At 43.1% G+C, this 15,045-nt stretch overlaps 1 long non-coding RNA gene across 1 annotated transcript; it reads left to right on the forward strand.

Moving 5' to 3' along the window:
* Window positions 1–9: 9 nt before the first annotated feature.
* Window positions 10–14,576, forward strand: LOC136147524 (uncharacterized). Its single transcript, XR_010659207.1, has 3 exons — window positions 10–280; window positions 7,451–7,511; window positions 14,223–14,576. It is a non-coding gene; the product is annotated as an uncharacterized lncRNA (long non-coding RNA).
* Window positions 14,577–15,045: the final 469 nt, after the last annotated feature.

The raw sequence follows: 15,045 nt of genomic DNA on the forward strand, positions 1-15,045 counted from the left end.
AGGCCACAGTGAAATGGTGATTTGTGGACCAATTTAGCTGAAAGAAACCACTGGTCTCATGTGTCTATTTGGAGCAGACGCCTTGCGCTTGCTCTCATCCAGGGCTGCATGGGGCCCACACGTGGACTTGGTTTGACCCTTGTATCAGGAGGAGAATTCGCTGCTGTTATTAACTGCAAGAGAGGTCCCTGTGTGAAAACCTTGACCTCTGGCTGCCCTGCACTGCCCTGAGGATGTGGAGACTCCGGCTGACAGACCTCCCACACAGCTGTAATAGGTGGTGAGTCCCCCCACACAGGAGACAGGGGGAAAGTGCTCTTGAAGAGGGGACAGCAGGACAGGGAAGAATGCCAGGCCTCCCTTCTCTGCTGTGATGGGCACAGTGATGCCTGCTCAAATCTGGATGCATTTGGGGTGGGGGCCATGCGGAGACCATGTGCTCCCTCACTGTGGTTTCACAGATGAGGAAACAGGCAGTGGAGGGGTTAGGGCTTTGGTAGGGACTCTGGAAGGTGATGGTTGGATGGCATCACTGACTCAATGGACATGAGTTTGAGCAAACACTGAGAGATAGTGGTGGACAGAGAAGCCTGGCATGCTGCAGTTTATGGGGTTGCAAAGAGTTTGACATGACTGAGTGACTGAACAACAACTGGGAAGTTAGGGGTCATTGAGATATAAGACACAGTGACACGGTGAAGCCACAAGCTTGGCCAGTCTCATGGCCAGGTGGTTGGCCTGACTTCCCTGCATGGCTCTATCTCTCATCACACATCTGTCTTCTCTGGCAGATTCAAAAAATTTTCTCCAAAATGGGCAGATGCTTTTGAGGTCCTCCCTTTAAGGAGGATAGAGAACAGAACTATCTCTATTTTGAATTAAAAAAAAAAAAGTTGTAATAAGATTTTGCTGGCACGATCTAGCTGTGCAAGAACCAACCTTGAGGTATAAATGTTGAGTTCAAGATGGCAGCCACAGGTAGCTTATGAAGCATCTTAAATCTGGCTGGTCTGAGTTGGGATATGCTGTGAATTTACATGTAAAACAGCAAGTTATCATTTTCCATGTCTAACACTGGACCTTAGAAAGAAAAGTGGGGATTTCCCTGAAGGTTCGGTGATTAAGACTTCACCTTCCAATGCAGGGGGTGTGGATCTGATCCCTGTTTGGGGAGCTAAGATCCTATGTGCTTTGCAGTACTGTCACCCCACTCCTCCAACCCCAGAAAAGAAAGAAAGAAAAGAAAAAGTGTTTGGGAGGATTTTCCCAGGTGGCTCAGTGGTAAAGAATCTGCTTGCCAATGCAGGAGATGCAGGAGAAGTGGGTTTGATTCCTGAGAAAATTCCCTAGAGAAGGGAATGGCAACCCACTTCAGTATTCTTGCCTAGAGAATCCCATGGACAGAGGAGCCTTGCAGACTACAGTCCATGGTGTCTGTGGACACAACTGGACTGTTGTTTCTACACAACAGTCAGACACAACTGAGCTACTAGGTACAAATGCATTCAAAAACAGACAAAAAGTATCTCACTAATATGCTTTTTATGTTGACCACATTTTGAAATGATCATATTGGGGATATATTGAGTTAAATACATTTTTATATTTCACTAATTTTTTTTAACATGGCTTGTTTTTGTTTGGATACAGTTACTCTACAATGTACAATGATGTCTGGGGACAGATCTCTCTGCATATTAATATATCCCTGGTGACTGTCTTTTTAATGGAGGTGTTTAAATGCTGAACACCATTAATCTCTAGGTCAGGGACCGGGTCTCATTAGTCCTCTGGATGAGGGCTTCTATTTTCCCAGATCTAGAACTTTAACACACACACACACACACACACACACACACAAACGTGCACGCATGCACACAAAATTATAGGACATTTTAAAACATTTTCAAACAAAGCAAGAGAGAATTTTCTAAGAATATCTAGTGCTCCAAGTCAAGAGAACTGTAAGTTAATAGAAAGTCTGCTTTGTTTTCACTTAGTTCAAAATGGAGACCAACCACTTAAAACGTCCGCACATCTTTCTGTGCCTTGTACTTATCAACTTTGCAAAGCAAATAAATGAAGTTTCGAAGGAGCCAAACCCAACACAAGCCCTGACTTCTGCTGAAAAATAACTAATAAAATATAAACCATGACAGCAAATACCCTCGGTACTGGTTGACATTTACAGTTACATTTTCTGGGGCCTAAAATACATGGCAGGGAATGATCACTTTATGGGACAAATATCACTGCAAATGCCATGAGTCAAAACTGCTGCTTGAGGGGCTTCCTTGGGGGTTCAGTGGTAAAGAATCCTCCTGCCAACCTAGGAGACATGGATTCGATCCCTGATCCAGAAAGATCCCACATGCTGTGGAGCAATGAAACCTGTGCTCTAGAGTCCAGGAGCCACAATTACTGAAGTTTGTGTGCCCTAGAGTCTGTGCTCTGCAACAAGAGAAGCCTGAGCACCACAACTAGAGAGTAGCCCCCACTGGCCACGACTAGATTGATGCCCACACAGCAGTGAAGAGCTATCACAGCCATAAATAAACAAATCAAATTATATATATATATGTATATATATATATATTTTAAATGCTGCTCAATACCTTGCAAAATGTAATTTGGTAAACATTCCCAAAGACAACCCTTTCCCAAAATCAGACCTGTATTACTAAGGTCCTCTCCCAGAGAGACCGATCATCCCTCTTAATTCCTCCATAAATACTTACCTCAGACTCAGCAAATCTGTCTTGTCTTTTTTCTCCCAACCTCTCTCCCTTCTTTTATTCCTGTCTCCTACCCCTGGTCAGCTGAGAACAAATCCTGTGAATATTTTCAATCTTCCCCACATTCCCACTATTTTTGTTAATATTTGCTATAGTTTAAAAATTTTCTGGTAACAAAATGAAAATGTATTCATTATCGAATATTGTTAAAGTAAAAGAAAAAGAAATGTACAAAGGAATAAATAAACATCACACATACAAACTGCATTTAAAATAATGGCTAGCATTTCAACATATCCCTTGGCTTTTTCCAAGAATAGATAAGATGTGTGTGTGTGTGTGTGAGTGTGTACATGTGTGTGTAATGGAAAATATGATTATCTTACTTTGTCATTATTCACTCTTCTCTGTTGTTTAAAAAGCTAATACATTACAAAGACTTCCCTGGTGGTCCAGTGGTTAAGACTTCACTTTCCAGGGCTAGAGAGGACAGTTTTATCTCTGGTTAGGGAGCTAAAATCCTTGATGGCTCAAGGCCCAAAACCTAAAACATACAACAGAAGCAGTATTGTAACAAATTAAGTAGACTTTAAAATGGTCCACATAAAAAAAAAAGACTACATTTTACCTTGTATATAGACCACGATTATGTGTCCAGTCCTCTATTTCGGGGTTTGGATTGTCCCCTGTGTCTTACTGCAGTAAATAGCACTCTATAAATGTTGGCTTATATGTACATTAATCTGTCAGGATTATTTCCTTAGGACAGATCCTTAGTTGTGCAGCTGTTGGACTTGGGCGTGTGTGCTTGCTAAGTTGTGTCCAGCTCTTTGTGACCCCATGGACTGTAGCCCGCCAGGCTCCTCTGTCCATAGGATTTCCCAGGCAAGAATACTGGAGTGGGTTGTCATGCCCTCTTCCAGGGGTCATGCCTTCCTCCAGGGATCAAACACACATCTCCTGGGTCTCCTGCACTGGCAGGTGAACTGCCTTCTGGAAGCCAGCTCCCATTTCCCACCTCCCACCCCCTAGCAGTAAGAAGGAACCTTCATCTTCCTTCACAGTCAATCAATCTAATGGCTAAAATGGCTAAAATGTCAGCTGATAAAGGCTTACAGGAATATCCCAGCCAACAGGAAGACACACAGACGCACATTCTGCAGGAAGCAGGGGACAAAGGTAAGATGCTAGGGAGTGAAGGCCAGGAGGCCAAGCCCTGGAGCTGGGGCTTCTCAGCAGAACTGCAGCAGCTGCATTTAGACATTGGAGCCTGGTGGTGGCCGGTTCCATAGGCTTGTCCCTTCAGGGAACATGGATTCACTGGCCCTTCCAACATGACCTTGTTCAGCCATGCTCCACAGGAGAGGAGCTGGAGGCCCCAGGAATCTGAGTCCTACACCTGCAACACTTCCCCATGCCTGAGCTTACCTGTCACAGCGCACCTGCACTCCCCCACACCTGAATTTACCTGCCCGAGCACGGAACCAAGAGGGTACAGCTGGCCTCTTTCCGCCTCCTCCTCTGGTCAGGCAGGAGGCTGGCTGAGGAGGGCCCACCCTTTAAGAGGGGGTGTCCACATGAGGAGCACGTGAGCCCCCATACTGAGCCCTCATGATCCCTATGAGGCTTGTGACCTGGCTTCAAGGCCCAAAAAGGAAGCCACAGCCCAGCCCACCCCACCAGACTGTTCAATGTCGATGCCATGAAAGCAGCCTTGGGGTCTGGGGAGGCGGGAGGAGGGGAGCAAGAACTTTCCCTTTGAAGTGACCCTTCCCCCAGCAGCCCTTCCCAGCTAAAAATGTCAGCCCTGTTTGCATAATTGAGACAATTGGACATAACTGGCTCTTTCAGCAGGCTCCTGGCTTGAAGGCAGTGCCCTAATTACCCTAATCCTTTGAAATCATCTGAGGCTGGGCCAGAGGTTGAGGTGGATGTGAGTTCCATGTGACTGTCAGCCTTGTCTTGGTGCCCCTGAACCCCAGGTCCCCACTCCAACCACAGCCCGAGCGATCTATGTCCACAGTCACCCCACAACTATCCTGATGAGAGTTTCTGAGGTTTGCTGTAATGATTAGTCCAGTGATCAAGGAGATCAAACAGGTCAGTCTTAAAGGAAATCAACCCTGAATATTCATTGGAAGGACTGATGCTGAAGCTCCAATATTTTGGCCACCTGATGGGAAGAACTGACTCATTGGAAAAGACCCTGATGTGGGGAAAGATTGAGGGCAAAAGGAGAAGGGGGCGGGAGAGGATGAGATGGTTAAATAACATCACCGATTCAATGGACATGAATTGAGGAAAGAGGAAACCCGAGCCCTGGAATTCTCCCCGCCATGGCCTTCCACACAAGGAACACCTCCCCAACAGAGGAGGCTGCAAGTCTCCTCAGCCTGGGTTCCCTCTGTCATCACAGAGGAGACAACAGAGATGCAGGCAGACTGGACCCAAGGGGTGTTAGGGGAGTTCACATTTTATAGATGAGGAGACTGAGGATCATGTGAGGCTGTTTGCCCAGACATAGTGAGAGGCGGGCAGGACTCTAATGGGCCCAGGCTGTCAGGTCCCCCCTGTAGAGCTCCCGGGACTGCAGGCCAAGCCTGGGACCAGCCCCCACCACCAGCTGCAGCAGGACGTAACCACACCTGGCCATAGGCTGTAACCACACCTGGGGGATGCCTAGGGGCTTGGGGAGCCTCTGAAGTTTGGAGATGGATGCAGGATTGTGCAGGGGGCCTGGGGAGGGGAGGTCTATCCTTTGCTTTCAGCAGCTTATCTTGGGTCTCTGCCCACTAAAGATTGATGGCTTTGTTCCAGCAGAGTGAGTGCCAGGGTTGGGTAAAGTGTGACTCCTGTCAAGCTTTGCCCATGCACACAGCCTGGAATGAGTCAGCAGTGCCTGCCCTGAAGCAGCTCTGGCCTGGCAGCAGGGTTAGGTACCCTGTAGACCACATCCCTGATGGGCTCACAGCTTTTAGCAGGAATCTTTCTGGGCAGAGGGGGGGCTGCAGGTGGCTGTAGGTCTGACTGCGTGGCTCGAGGCAGAATTTTGGATACTGGGCACTTCTGGGGCATCAGGAATCAGACTGGAGCAACCAGGGAGGCCTCCTGCCTTCCCTGTGGCTGCCTCTATGGCCAGCCCCACCATGGCTGCAGAACCATGGACCAGCCCCATCCCAGCCAGCCCGTAAGTGGCTCGCCAGTCAGTGGACACGACTGTCACTGGTCATTTAGGCCCTTCTCGGGGTCAGATAAGATGGAGAATGGGATCCCCAGACCTCTGCAAGCCAATGCCCATCCTCCCCGGGGCCAGCATGCTGAGCCCAGCCCCCTGGGAGTGCAACACGGTACCCAGCCCCCACATGCAACACGGTGGCCCCAGTCCCACCTGCCTGCTAACTGAGAACATAAAACTTGGCCTGTTCAATCTGAGATGAAATCTAGCATAAAACACATGAAATGGCCAAGACTGGTGATCATATTTTTTACTGATTGCATGTTGAAGTGATATTTTGGATGTTTGCAGTTGAATAAAACATTATTTTTAAAATATTGTTAATATTTTAATATATTCTATTTTAATATTTTAACTTTCAATATGATTAATCTTAGGAGGAAAATATGAGTAAATTTTATGTACAGTTTGATTCCAGCTATAAAAATATACTTAAGAGAAAAACGGACCAGAAAGGAGCATGATATGCTAACAGGTTATGTTGATAAAAATATATGTGCTTTTTATCACATATATTAATTTATATAATATACATAAAAGAAAATTCATCGTGAGTTCATACTGATAATTTCCCATTCAGATTTAAAAAGAGTGATTTTCTTTAAAGTCCTTGATTTTATATTTATGTCTCTTTTTCTTTATGCTCTCTTATCTTCAGGTCATTGACACAGTTTCTCTTTTGCTTTACCTTAGGTAAAGTTTCAGAGCAACAGTATTACTGTGACCCATAAATTACTGAAAGCGGTTTTAAATGTTGTTTTATTTTTCTTTTTGGTCTGAGGTATATCCCATCAAGGACTTCCCAGGTGGTTCAATGCTAAAGAACTCACCTGCCAATGTGGAAGACAGAAGAGACACCAGATCTATCCCTGGGTCAAGAAGATCCGCTGGAGGATGGCCTGGCAACCCACTCCAGTATTTTGTCTAGAGAATCTCATGGACAGAGGAACCTGGCCGGCTATAGTCCATGGGGTTGCAAACAGTTGGACCCAACTGAAGGGACTTAGCACTCACACACACATATCCCATCAGGGTTTTCACATCACCTAAAATGATTCTGCCTTGTTTGGCTACTCTGCAAAAATGATACATAGTTGGATTCACTTATGGAATTTTCCCCTGGGTTTTTAGACATTGACTTCTCAATTTAATTTTGTTTTATAATTATATAAAATGATTACATTATTGCAAACTCAAAACTGCAAAGAAAGTTTTTTCAGAAGTGTCTGACTACTATATCTATTTCTTCCTAAAGTTTATTTACTTTAAAGTGTAAAGAAAACTTTAAAATATTTTTGTTTTAATCTTTCTCATTTTGAGTACTAGTATATAATATTAATTCTGTGTCTATACAGACACATGTATTTTTTTCATGGAACTGATAGAGGACTTTATACACTTTTTCTCACCTTGCTTTTTGTACTTATCTTCTCCACTTTTGGGAGGCATTACTTAGCCATGTCTCATTTCTTTTTTGTAGCTGTGTAACCTGAATCCATGAGTGAATGCATGAAAATTGATTCAACCAGATGGACACTTGGGTGAGTTTTGGCCTTTACAAATCACCGAGCAACAAAAAGCCTTGCCGTGTGTCCTTTTGTATTTTGCCAGTCATCTCTAGGCTAGTTTCCTAGAAGTGAGATTATTGGAATTAAGGGTAAATGCACACATAATTTTGCTAACATTGCAAAGTTTCCCTCCATAGAGGTTACTACTGCTGCTGCTAAGTTGCTTCAGCCATGTCCAACTCTGTGCAACCCCACAGACGGCAGCCCACCAGGCTCCGCCGTCCCTGGGATTCTCCAGGCAAGAACAATGGAGTGGGTTGCCATTGCCTTCTCCACCATAGAGGTTGCACCATCTTGCATTTCCACCAGTATTTTATGAGAATTGTTTCCCCACAGCTTTGTCTATAGAATGTGCTATTAAACTTTTGGATTTTTTGTCCATCTTATTAACAAATGGTGTCTTAATAAGAATAGTTTTCATTTCTTGCAATGCTCTTGTCCAGTTTTATTGTTTGTTTGCTTGTTTTTTATTTATTTATTTATTTATTTTTGTTTGTTTGCTTGTTTTTTAATCAGGATAATCCTGGCTTCACAGAATGACCTGGGAAATGTTTCACCTTCTATTTTCTGTAAGAGTTGGTGAAAGATTAGTATTAATTCTTCTTTACAAGTTTGATGGAATTTACAAGTGAAATCCTCTGAGCCTGGGGTTTTCTTTGTGGGAAGTTTTAAAGTTAATAGTTCAAGCTCTTTACTTTTCATAAATCTACTCCGACTTTTCTGTTTCTTCTTGAGGCAGTCTCAATAATTTGTATCTTTTCAGGAATTTGTTCATTACATCTGGGTTTTTATTTGTTGGCATGTAGTTGTTTATGGTTTTCCCTTAAAATTATCCTTTTTATTTCCAGAAGATCAGTTGTGGTATCCTGTCTTTCTCTCTTGATTTTACTAACTTGAGTCTTTTTTTTTTCTTGGTTAGTTAACTAACTTATCAATGGTGTTTATCTTTCCAAGAAAACAGCTTTTGGTTTCATTGATTTCTTCTATTGTTCTCCTATTCTCTATTATATTTCTTTCTACTCTAGTCTTACTTCCTTCCTTCCGCTTGATTCAGGTTTAGTTTGCTGTTTTGTTTTGCTTTTTTTGTAGTGTTCCAAGGCTGAAGATTAGATTATTGACTTGAGGTCTTTCATTATTAATACAGGTGTCCAGGGAGGGATGAGAAAGCCCTGGGGAGTGTCAAGTGCTCGGGCCAGCACTGGCCATTTGTGAATCCTGACCTAGAGGCCTGTTCCAAAGGCCTTCTTCTGAAAGTCTCATTTGATGCTTGACTCGTACCTGCTCAACAGACTATATTGCTCCTGGAAATGGCTGCAGGAGTCAGCATCCACTCTCCATATTTCTGAATTATTTACATACATTTTAAAACCAGGTAGTGTTGACTTATGACCTATGACCCCATTGGCAGAATCTTTGAAACAAAGCTGAAGTGGTAGATTTATCAAACAAATACATTTACTTTGTAAAAATTCACATGTCATCAAGCAATACCTGTACACATGAGGAAGGTCAGAGTGGACTTGAAGGCCTTTGATACTGCGATCAATGATAGTCATAAAAATAAATGGAAAACTTGATCAGGCAGAGACTGACAGATCCATCAAAACCTTTGATCACCATAGACTCTGACTCCATGGCTCTGGAAATCCTCCACCAACTGTCAGAAGAACAAGGAAAGTTTTGCTACTTTGGGGAAAGAAGATCCTTAAACATCTGGGACACAGGCCTGGGAAGCTCACCCCTCTCCATCTGAAAAGCAGAGGGTCTTTCTGGTGAATCTCAGGGGCCACATAGACCAAAATACATAGGTCATTCTCCAAAGGGTGCTTCTCCGATCAACAGTTGAATATTGGTAGCAGCCTTTTTGCATCTCCTCCTCCTCTCCATATGGCTCTAGACTGGTGAAGACAGAGCTCTGGTCATTCTTCAGTGGAGGACACAGGCCAATAGAGTCCAAATGGACAGCAGCTTCCTATCTAATCCTGTGTGCTTTCTCTTCATTTTTCCTTTTTCTCTTCTCTTTATTTATTTTGGATTCTCAATGGGTTATGTTGCAATGTTGGCAGATGATATGTCCTGGAATCACAAGCACATGGGCAAAAAAAACAACAACAACCAAACATTGACTGTATTTTAGTTTCCAGAATAATCTCTGCAGTAAAAAGAAAGCTGGTGATTTTGTGGTGGAAATGACCAACTGCCTCAGAGCTTTGTAGGAGCCTCACATTGGTGCAGTTGTTGTTGTTGTTGTTCAGTTGCTAAGTCCTGTCCAACTCTTTTCAACCCCCTGGACTGCAGCATGCCAGGCTTACCTGTCCTTCACTATCTCCTGGAGTTTGCTCAAATTCATGTCCATTGAGTTAGTGATGTTATCAATCCATCTCATCCTCAACCACCCCCTTCTCCTTTTGCCTTCAGTATTTTCCAGTGAGTCAGCTCTTCGCATCAGGTGGCCAAAGTATTGGAGCTTCAACTTCAGCATCAGTCCTTCCAATGAAGATTCAGGGTTGATTTCCTTTAGGATTGACTAGTTTGATCTCCTTGCAGTTCAACAGGCCCTCAAGAGTCTTCTCCAGCACCACAATTTGATAGCATCAATTCTTTTTTTAAAATTTATTTATTTTAATTGGAGGCTAATTACTTTACAATATTGTAGTGGTTTTTGCCATACATTGACATGAGTCAGCCATGGGTGTACATGTGTTCCCCATCCTGAACCCCCCTCCCACCTCCCTCCGCATCCCATCCCTCAGGGTCATCCCAGTGCACCAGCCCTGAGCACCCTGTCTCATGCATCAAACCTGGACTGGCGATCTGTTTCACATGATAACATACATGTTTCAATGCTATTCTCTCAAATCATCCCACCCTTGCCTTCTCCTACAGAGTCCAAAAAGTCTGTTCTATACAAGTATCTCTTGCGCTATCTCGCATATAGGGTCATCGTTACCATCTTTCTAAATTCCATATATATGCATTAATATACTATATTGGTGTTTTTCTTTCTGACTTACTTCACTCTGTATAAGAGGCTCCAGTTTCATCCACCTCATTAGAACTGACTCAAATACTTTCTTTTTAATAACTGAGTAATATTCCATTGTGTATATGTACCACAGTTTTCTTATCCATTCGTCTGCCTATGGACATCTAAGTTGCTTCCATGTCCTAGCTATTGTAAACAGCGCTTTGATGAACATTGGGGTACACATGTCTCTTTCAATTCTGGTTTCCTCAGTGTGTATGCCCAGCAGTGGGATTGCTGGGTCATATAGCAGTTCTATTTCCAGTTTTTTAAGGAATCTCCACACTGTTCTCCATTGTGGCTGTACTAGTTTGCATTCCCACCAACAGTGTAAGAGGGTTCCCTTTTCCAGCACACTCTCGAAAGCGTCAATTCTTTGGCACTCAACTTTCTTTATGGACCAATTCTCACATCTGTACGTGACTGCTGGAAAAACCATAGCTTTAACTACATGGACCTTTGTTGGCAGTGATGTCTCTGCTTTTTAATATGCTGTCTAGGTTTGTCATAGCTTTCCTTCCAAGGAGCAAGTGCCTTCTAATTTCATGGCTGCAGTCACCATCCATAAATCCAGGAACTGGGGTGGCCAGTCTGGGCACAGGAGAAGATGTGCCTTGTGCTTCTGGGGGCTGGTCTGCTCGTGGCTGGAGCTTCTGGGCGTCCTCAGGAGAGAACATTTTTCTGAGCTGGTTTTTCTTCTCATCAAATTCCTGACGGTTAGTTAATCTACAAACCAATCAACCACATGTAAGAAGACCCACCGCATCTCGGTGGTGGAATCACCACACGTCTAATTCCACGATGTCATCTTTTGCTCTCGGGTGGGACTGAGGAGGGCCCTTCTTACAAATTCTGAGCACTGGTGGTTAATGCTTTTTCAACCTTCACTCTGGAACAGTGGCACATCTCCCGAAATGTGGGTCCAATTATGTGGAAGTCAATGTGACCTTGTCTTCCTTTGAGATGTCTGTGTTTCAGAAGAGACGTTTGGGCAGGAACCATGCAAGAAGTTGTTTTGCCTCCGTCTGACTTTGTTTATAGCAGCTGACTGCAATAGCACAGACTCGCTGGGAGATAAAAGGAGGAACTTCAGCCTCAGGAAGCCAGCTGTGCCTTCTCACTGCTGGGACCTGAAAGATGCCTTGGACACACACACATTCTATGCACGGGGCTTCCCCTGGCCACCTGGCACCCTGGTTGTTTCTACCTCATACTTTGTTGGAAAGAAAGTGCTCATAATGGTCTTCATCAGCCTATCTCTTACCAGCCTCATCTCTTCTGAGCAATGCTTCACAGCTACTAAAATTTGGGTTTCACCCAATTTGGTTGCAATAATCAATGAAGAAAAAAAATGCACCAAAATAAAAATTTAGGAACATCCTGTAAATCTCAGTAAGGCTTCAAACAAAACATTCTGGGAATCAAATACTCATTGTCTCTTGAATCATGTTTCCATTAACAGTGACTCTTTGATTTTTAATCGTTTGATGAAAATCCCCCAAAAAGTATGTGAAAAACAGGCCCAGGCAGGATGCTCTGGAGGAAGGTGGCCAGCGTGAGAGCATAGAGCTTATGGTCTGTAAGGTTCGGTTCTAGATACAGCAAGAAAGATTCCCGCATTTTACTTTTTAAAAAAATTTTAAGTAGACTTTAATTTTAAAAATAGTTTTAGATTTATAGAAAAATTGAGAAGACAGTATACCCTGGACACAACTGAAGCGACTTAGCAGCAGCAGCAGCATACCCTGGATGGGAGGGGTATTGGGGGAGAATGGATACATGTATATGTATAGCTGAATCCCTTCACGGTTCACCTGAAGCTATCACAACATTGTTAATTGGCTATACCCCAATACAAAATATTTTTGGTGTTAAGAAAATAAAACGTAAAATAAATAAAAATAAAAAGAGAAAAGACAGTATAGATAGTTTCCATCTCCCCTATACTCTTTAATAATATTAACAGATTATTATGGTCCATTTATACTAGAATATAAATGTGTATATGTTGTATACACTGTTGTTGTTTTTGTTTGTTTAATTGCTAAGTCCTGTCTGGCTCTGTGGACCCCTTGGACTGTATCCCGCCAGGCTCCTCTGTCCATGAGATTTCCCAGGCAAGCATACTGGAGTGGGTTGCCATTTCCTTCTCCAATACATTATTCTGGTAGCATATATACAACTTAATGACTAAACAACAACAACATATACTATGGTGTGTGTGTGTGTGGACAATCACTCAGTTATGTCCAACTCTTTGTGATCCCATGGACTGCAGCCCGCCATATTCCTCTGTCCATGAGATTTTCCATGCAAAAGTACTGGAATGGTTTGCCATTTCCTTCTCCAGGGGTTCTTCCCAACCCAGTGATCAAAGCTGTGTATCCTGCATTGGCAGGTGGATTCTTTAAAACTGCGTCACCTGGGAAAGCCCCATATATTGTGGTATATTGTTACAGTTAATGAGCCAATATCAACATATTATCACTAACTAAAGATTATGCTTTATTCAGATTTCCTTAGTTTTTTAATTTTAATTGGAATATAATTTCTTTACAATATTGTATTAGTTTCTGCTGTACAACAGTGTGAATCCGCCATATGTATACATATATCCCGTCCCTAGTAATCCTCCCTCTCACCCCACCCCCTCTTCACACTCCTCTAGTCATCACAGAGTACCAAGCTGAGTTCCCTGTGCAAAAGAACCAAACAACCCAATCAAAAAATGGGCAGAAGACCTAGATAGACATATCTCTAAAGAAGACATACAGATGGCCAAGAGGCACATGAAAAGATGCTCAATATAACTTAATATTAGAGAGATGCAAATCAAAACTACAATGAGGTATCACCTCACACCAGTCAGAATGGCCATTATCAAAAAATCTACAAACAGTGAATGCTGGAGAGGGTGTGGAGCAAAGGGAACCCTCCTACACTGTGGGTGTGAATGTAAATTGATACAGCCACTATACAGAACAGTATGGAATTTCCTTAAAAAACTAAACTTACGTTCTTTTATCTAATTCCTTTCTCTGTTTCAAGGTCTCACATTATGTTTATTTTTTCCAACTTTATTGGAATAATTAACACAGAACATCGTGTAAGTTTAAGGTGTAAGTGTTGATCTGATACATTTATAAATTGCAAAATGATTACCACAATAGTATTAGCTACCATCTCCACCCTCTCCTTTTCTATATGTATGTGTGTATATATATATATATATATATATATATATATATATATATTTGTGTGTGTGTGTGTGTGGTGAGAACACTTAAGGTCTATTTTCTTCCCAATACGCAGGCATGTGACTCAGTATTATTGCTCTAATTACCACTCTGTACATGAGATACTCAAAAGTGTTCATCTTAAACTGAAACATTCTACCTTTCAATAGCTTCTCCCCATTCCTGCCACCACCCAGCCCATAGTAATCACCACTTGGTTTCTCTGAGAGCCTAAAAAAGCTTAACGTCTAAAAATTCCACACATAAAGGAAATCATACATTGCCTTTCTTTCTCTGACTTATTTCAATTATTTCACTTAGGGTGATGCCCTCCAGGTCCGGGGGCAGAGGGGTGGGGTTGGGAGGGGGGGGAAATCACGGGATTTCCTTCTTCTCAGAACTGAATCTCTCTGTTTTTTTCAGGTCACCATTTCTCTCCCAGTTGATTCAGAAAGCAAGCAAACAACAAACAACGCTGGCTATGAGATTGTTAGCAATGAGTCCGAAATTTCCCCTAGTGCTGGAAAACTTTGCTAGCTGAGATTTCTCTCCCCATCACACTCAGTTCCCTCCTCCCAAGGTACCAATTAAACTTTTTTTAAGCCCCTGAGATGAAGAGGAATATCTCTGCTCTGAGGAGATCCTAATTCAGTGATGCTGCTCCTTAGAGAATTAAGTCTGCCCAGGAACAACATTCCCTAAACTTCTAAACTGGGCTCCCCTGAGACTAGATATCCTCAAAAAATGGTCCCACATGAACTAACTGAGACCATTTTGCAGACTGTATTTTCCTTTCAGAGATTCACATGTTAGGATGTGGAAAGGCTCTGAGAAGTCCTACAACTAATAAACGTCTTTAATTTTACATAACCCAGTGTTCTCCAAACTTGTTGGCCCTTTATCCCCCTTTTTCTTCTGAAGTAACTCCAAGTGTATCTCAGATCCAAAGTCACAAGGGAGGGTTTGGGAAGCCCCCTCCCCAGGTACCAGGAGCTTAACCATCTGGGGGGCTGATGACTGTTCTCAGGTGAACTGCCCCCTTCCCAGGTCCCTCTGAAGGTCTGGAGATGGGATGCTAAGGATCCCTGTAGAAACCTCCTTGGCTTTGATGAGATAGGATCATCTCCCAGTATGGATTCTGTCTGAATCACTCCCACTGTCACCCACCTTCAGTTGGGTGACAAGAATGGTACCTGATGAAAGTGTCCCAGCTAAACCAGCTGGAAATGGAGGCAGACCCCTGCCC

This window comes from Muntiacus reevesi, chromosome 15 (genome assembly GCF_963930625.1).
Source record: "Muntiacus reevesi chromosome 15, mMunRee1.1, whole genome shotgun sequence".
Taxonomy (NCBI): domain Eukaryota; kingdom Metazoa; phylum Chordata; class Mammalia; order Artiodactyla; family Cervidae; genus Muntiacus; species Muntiacus reevesi.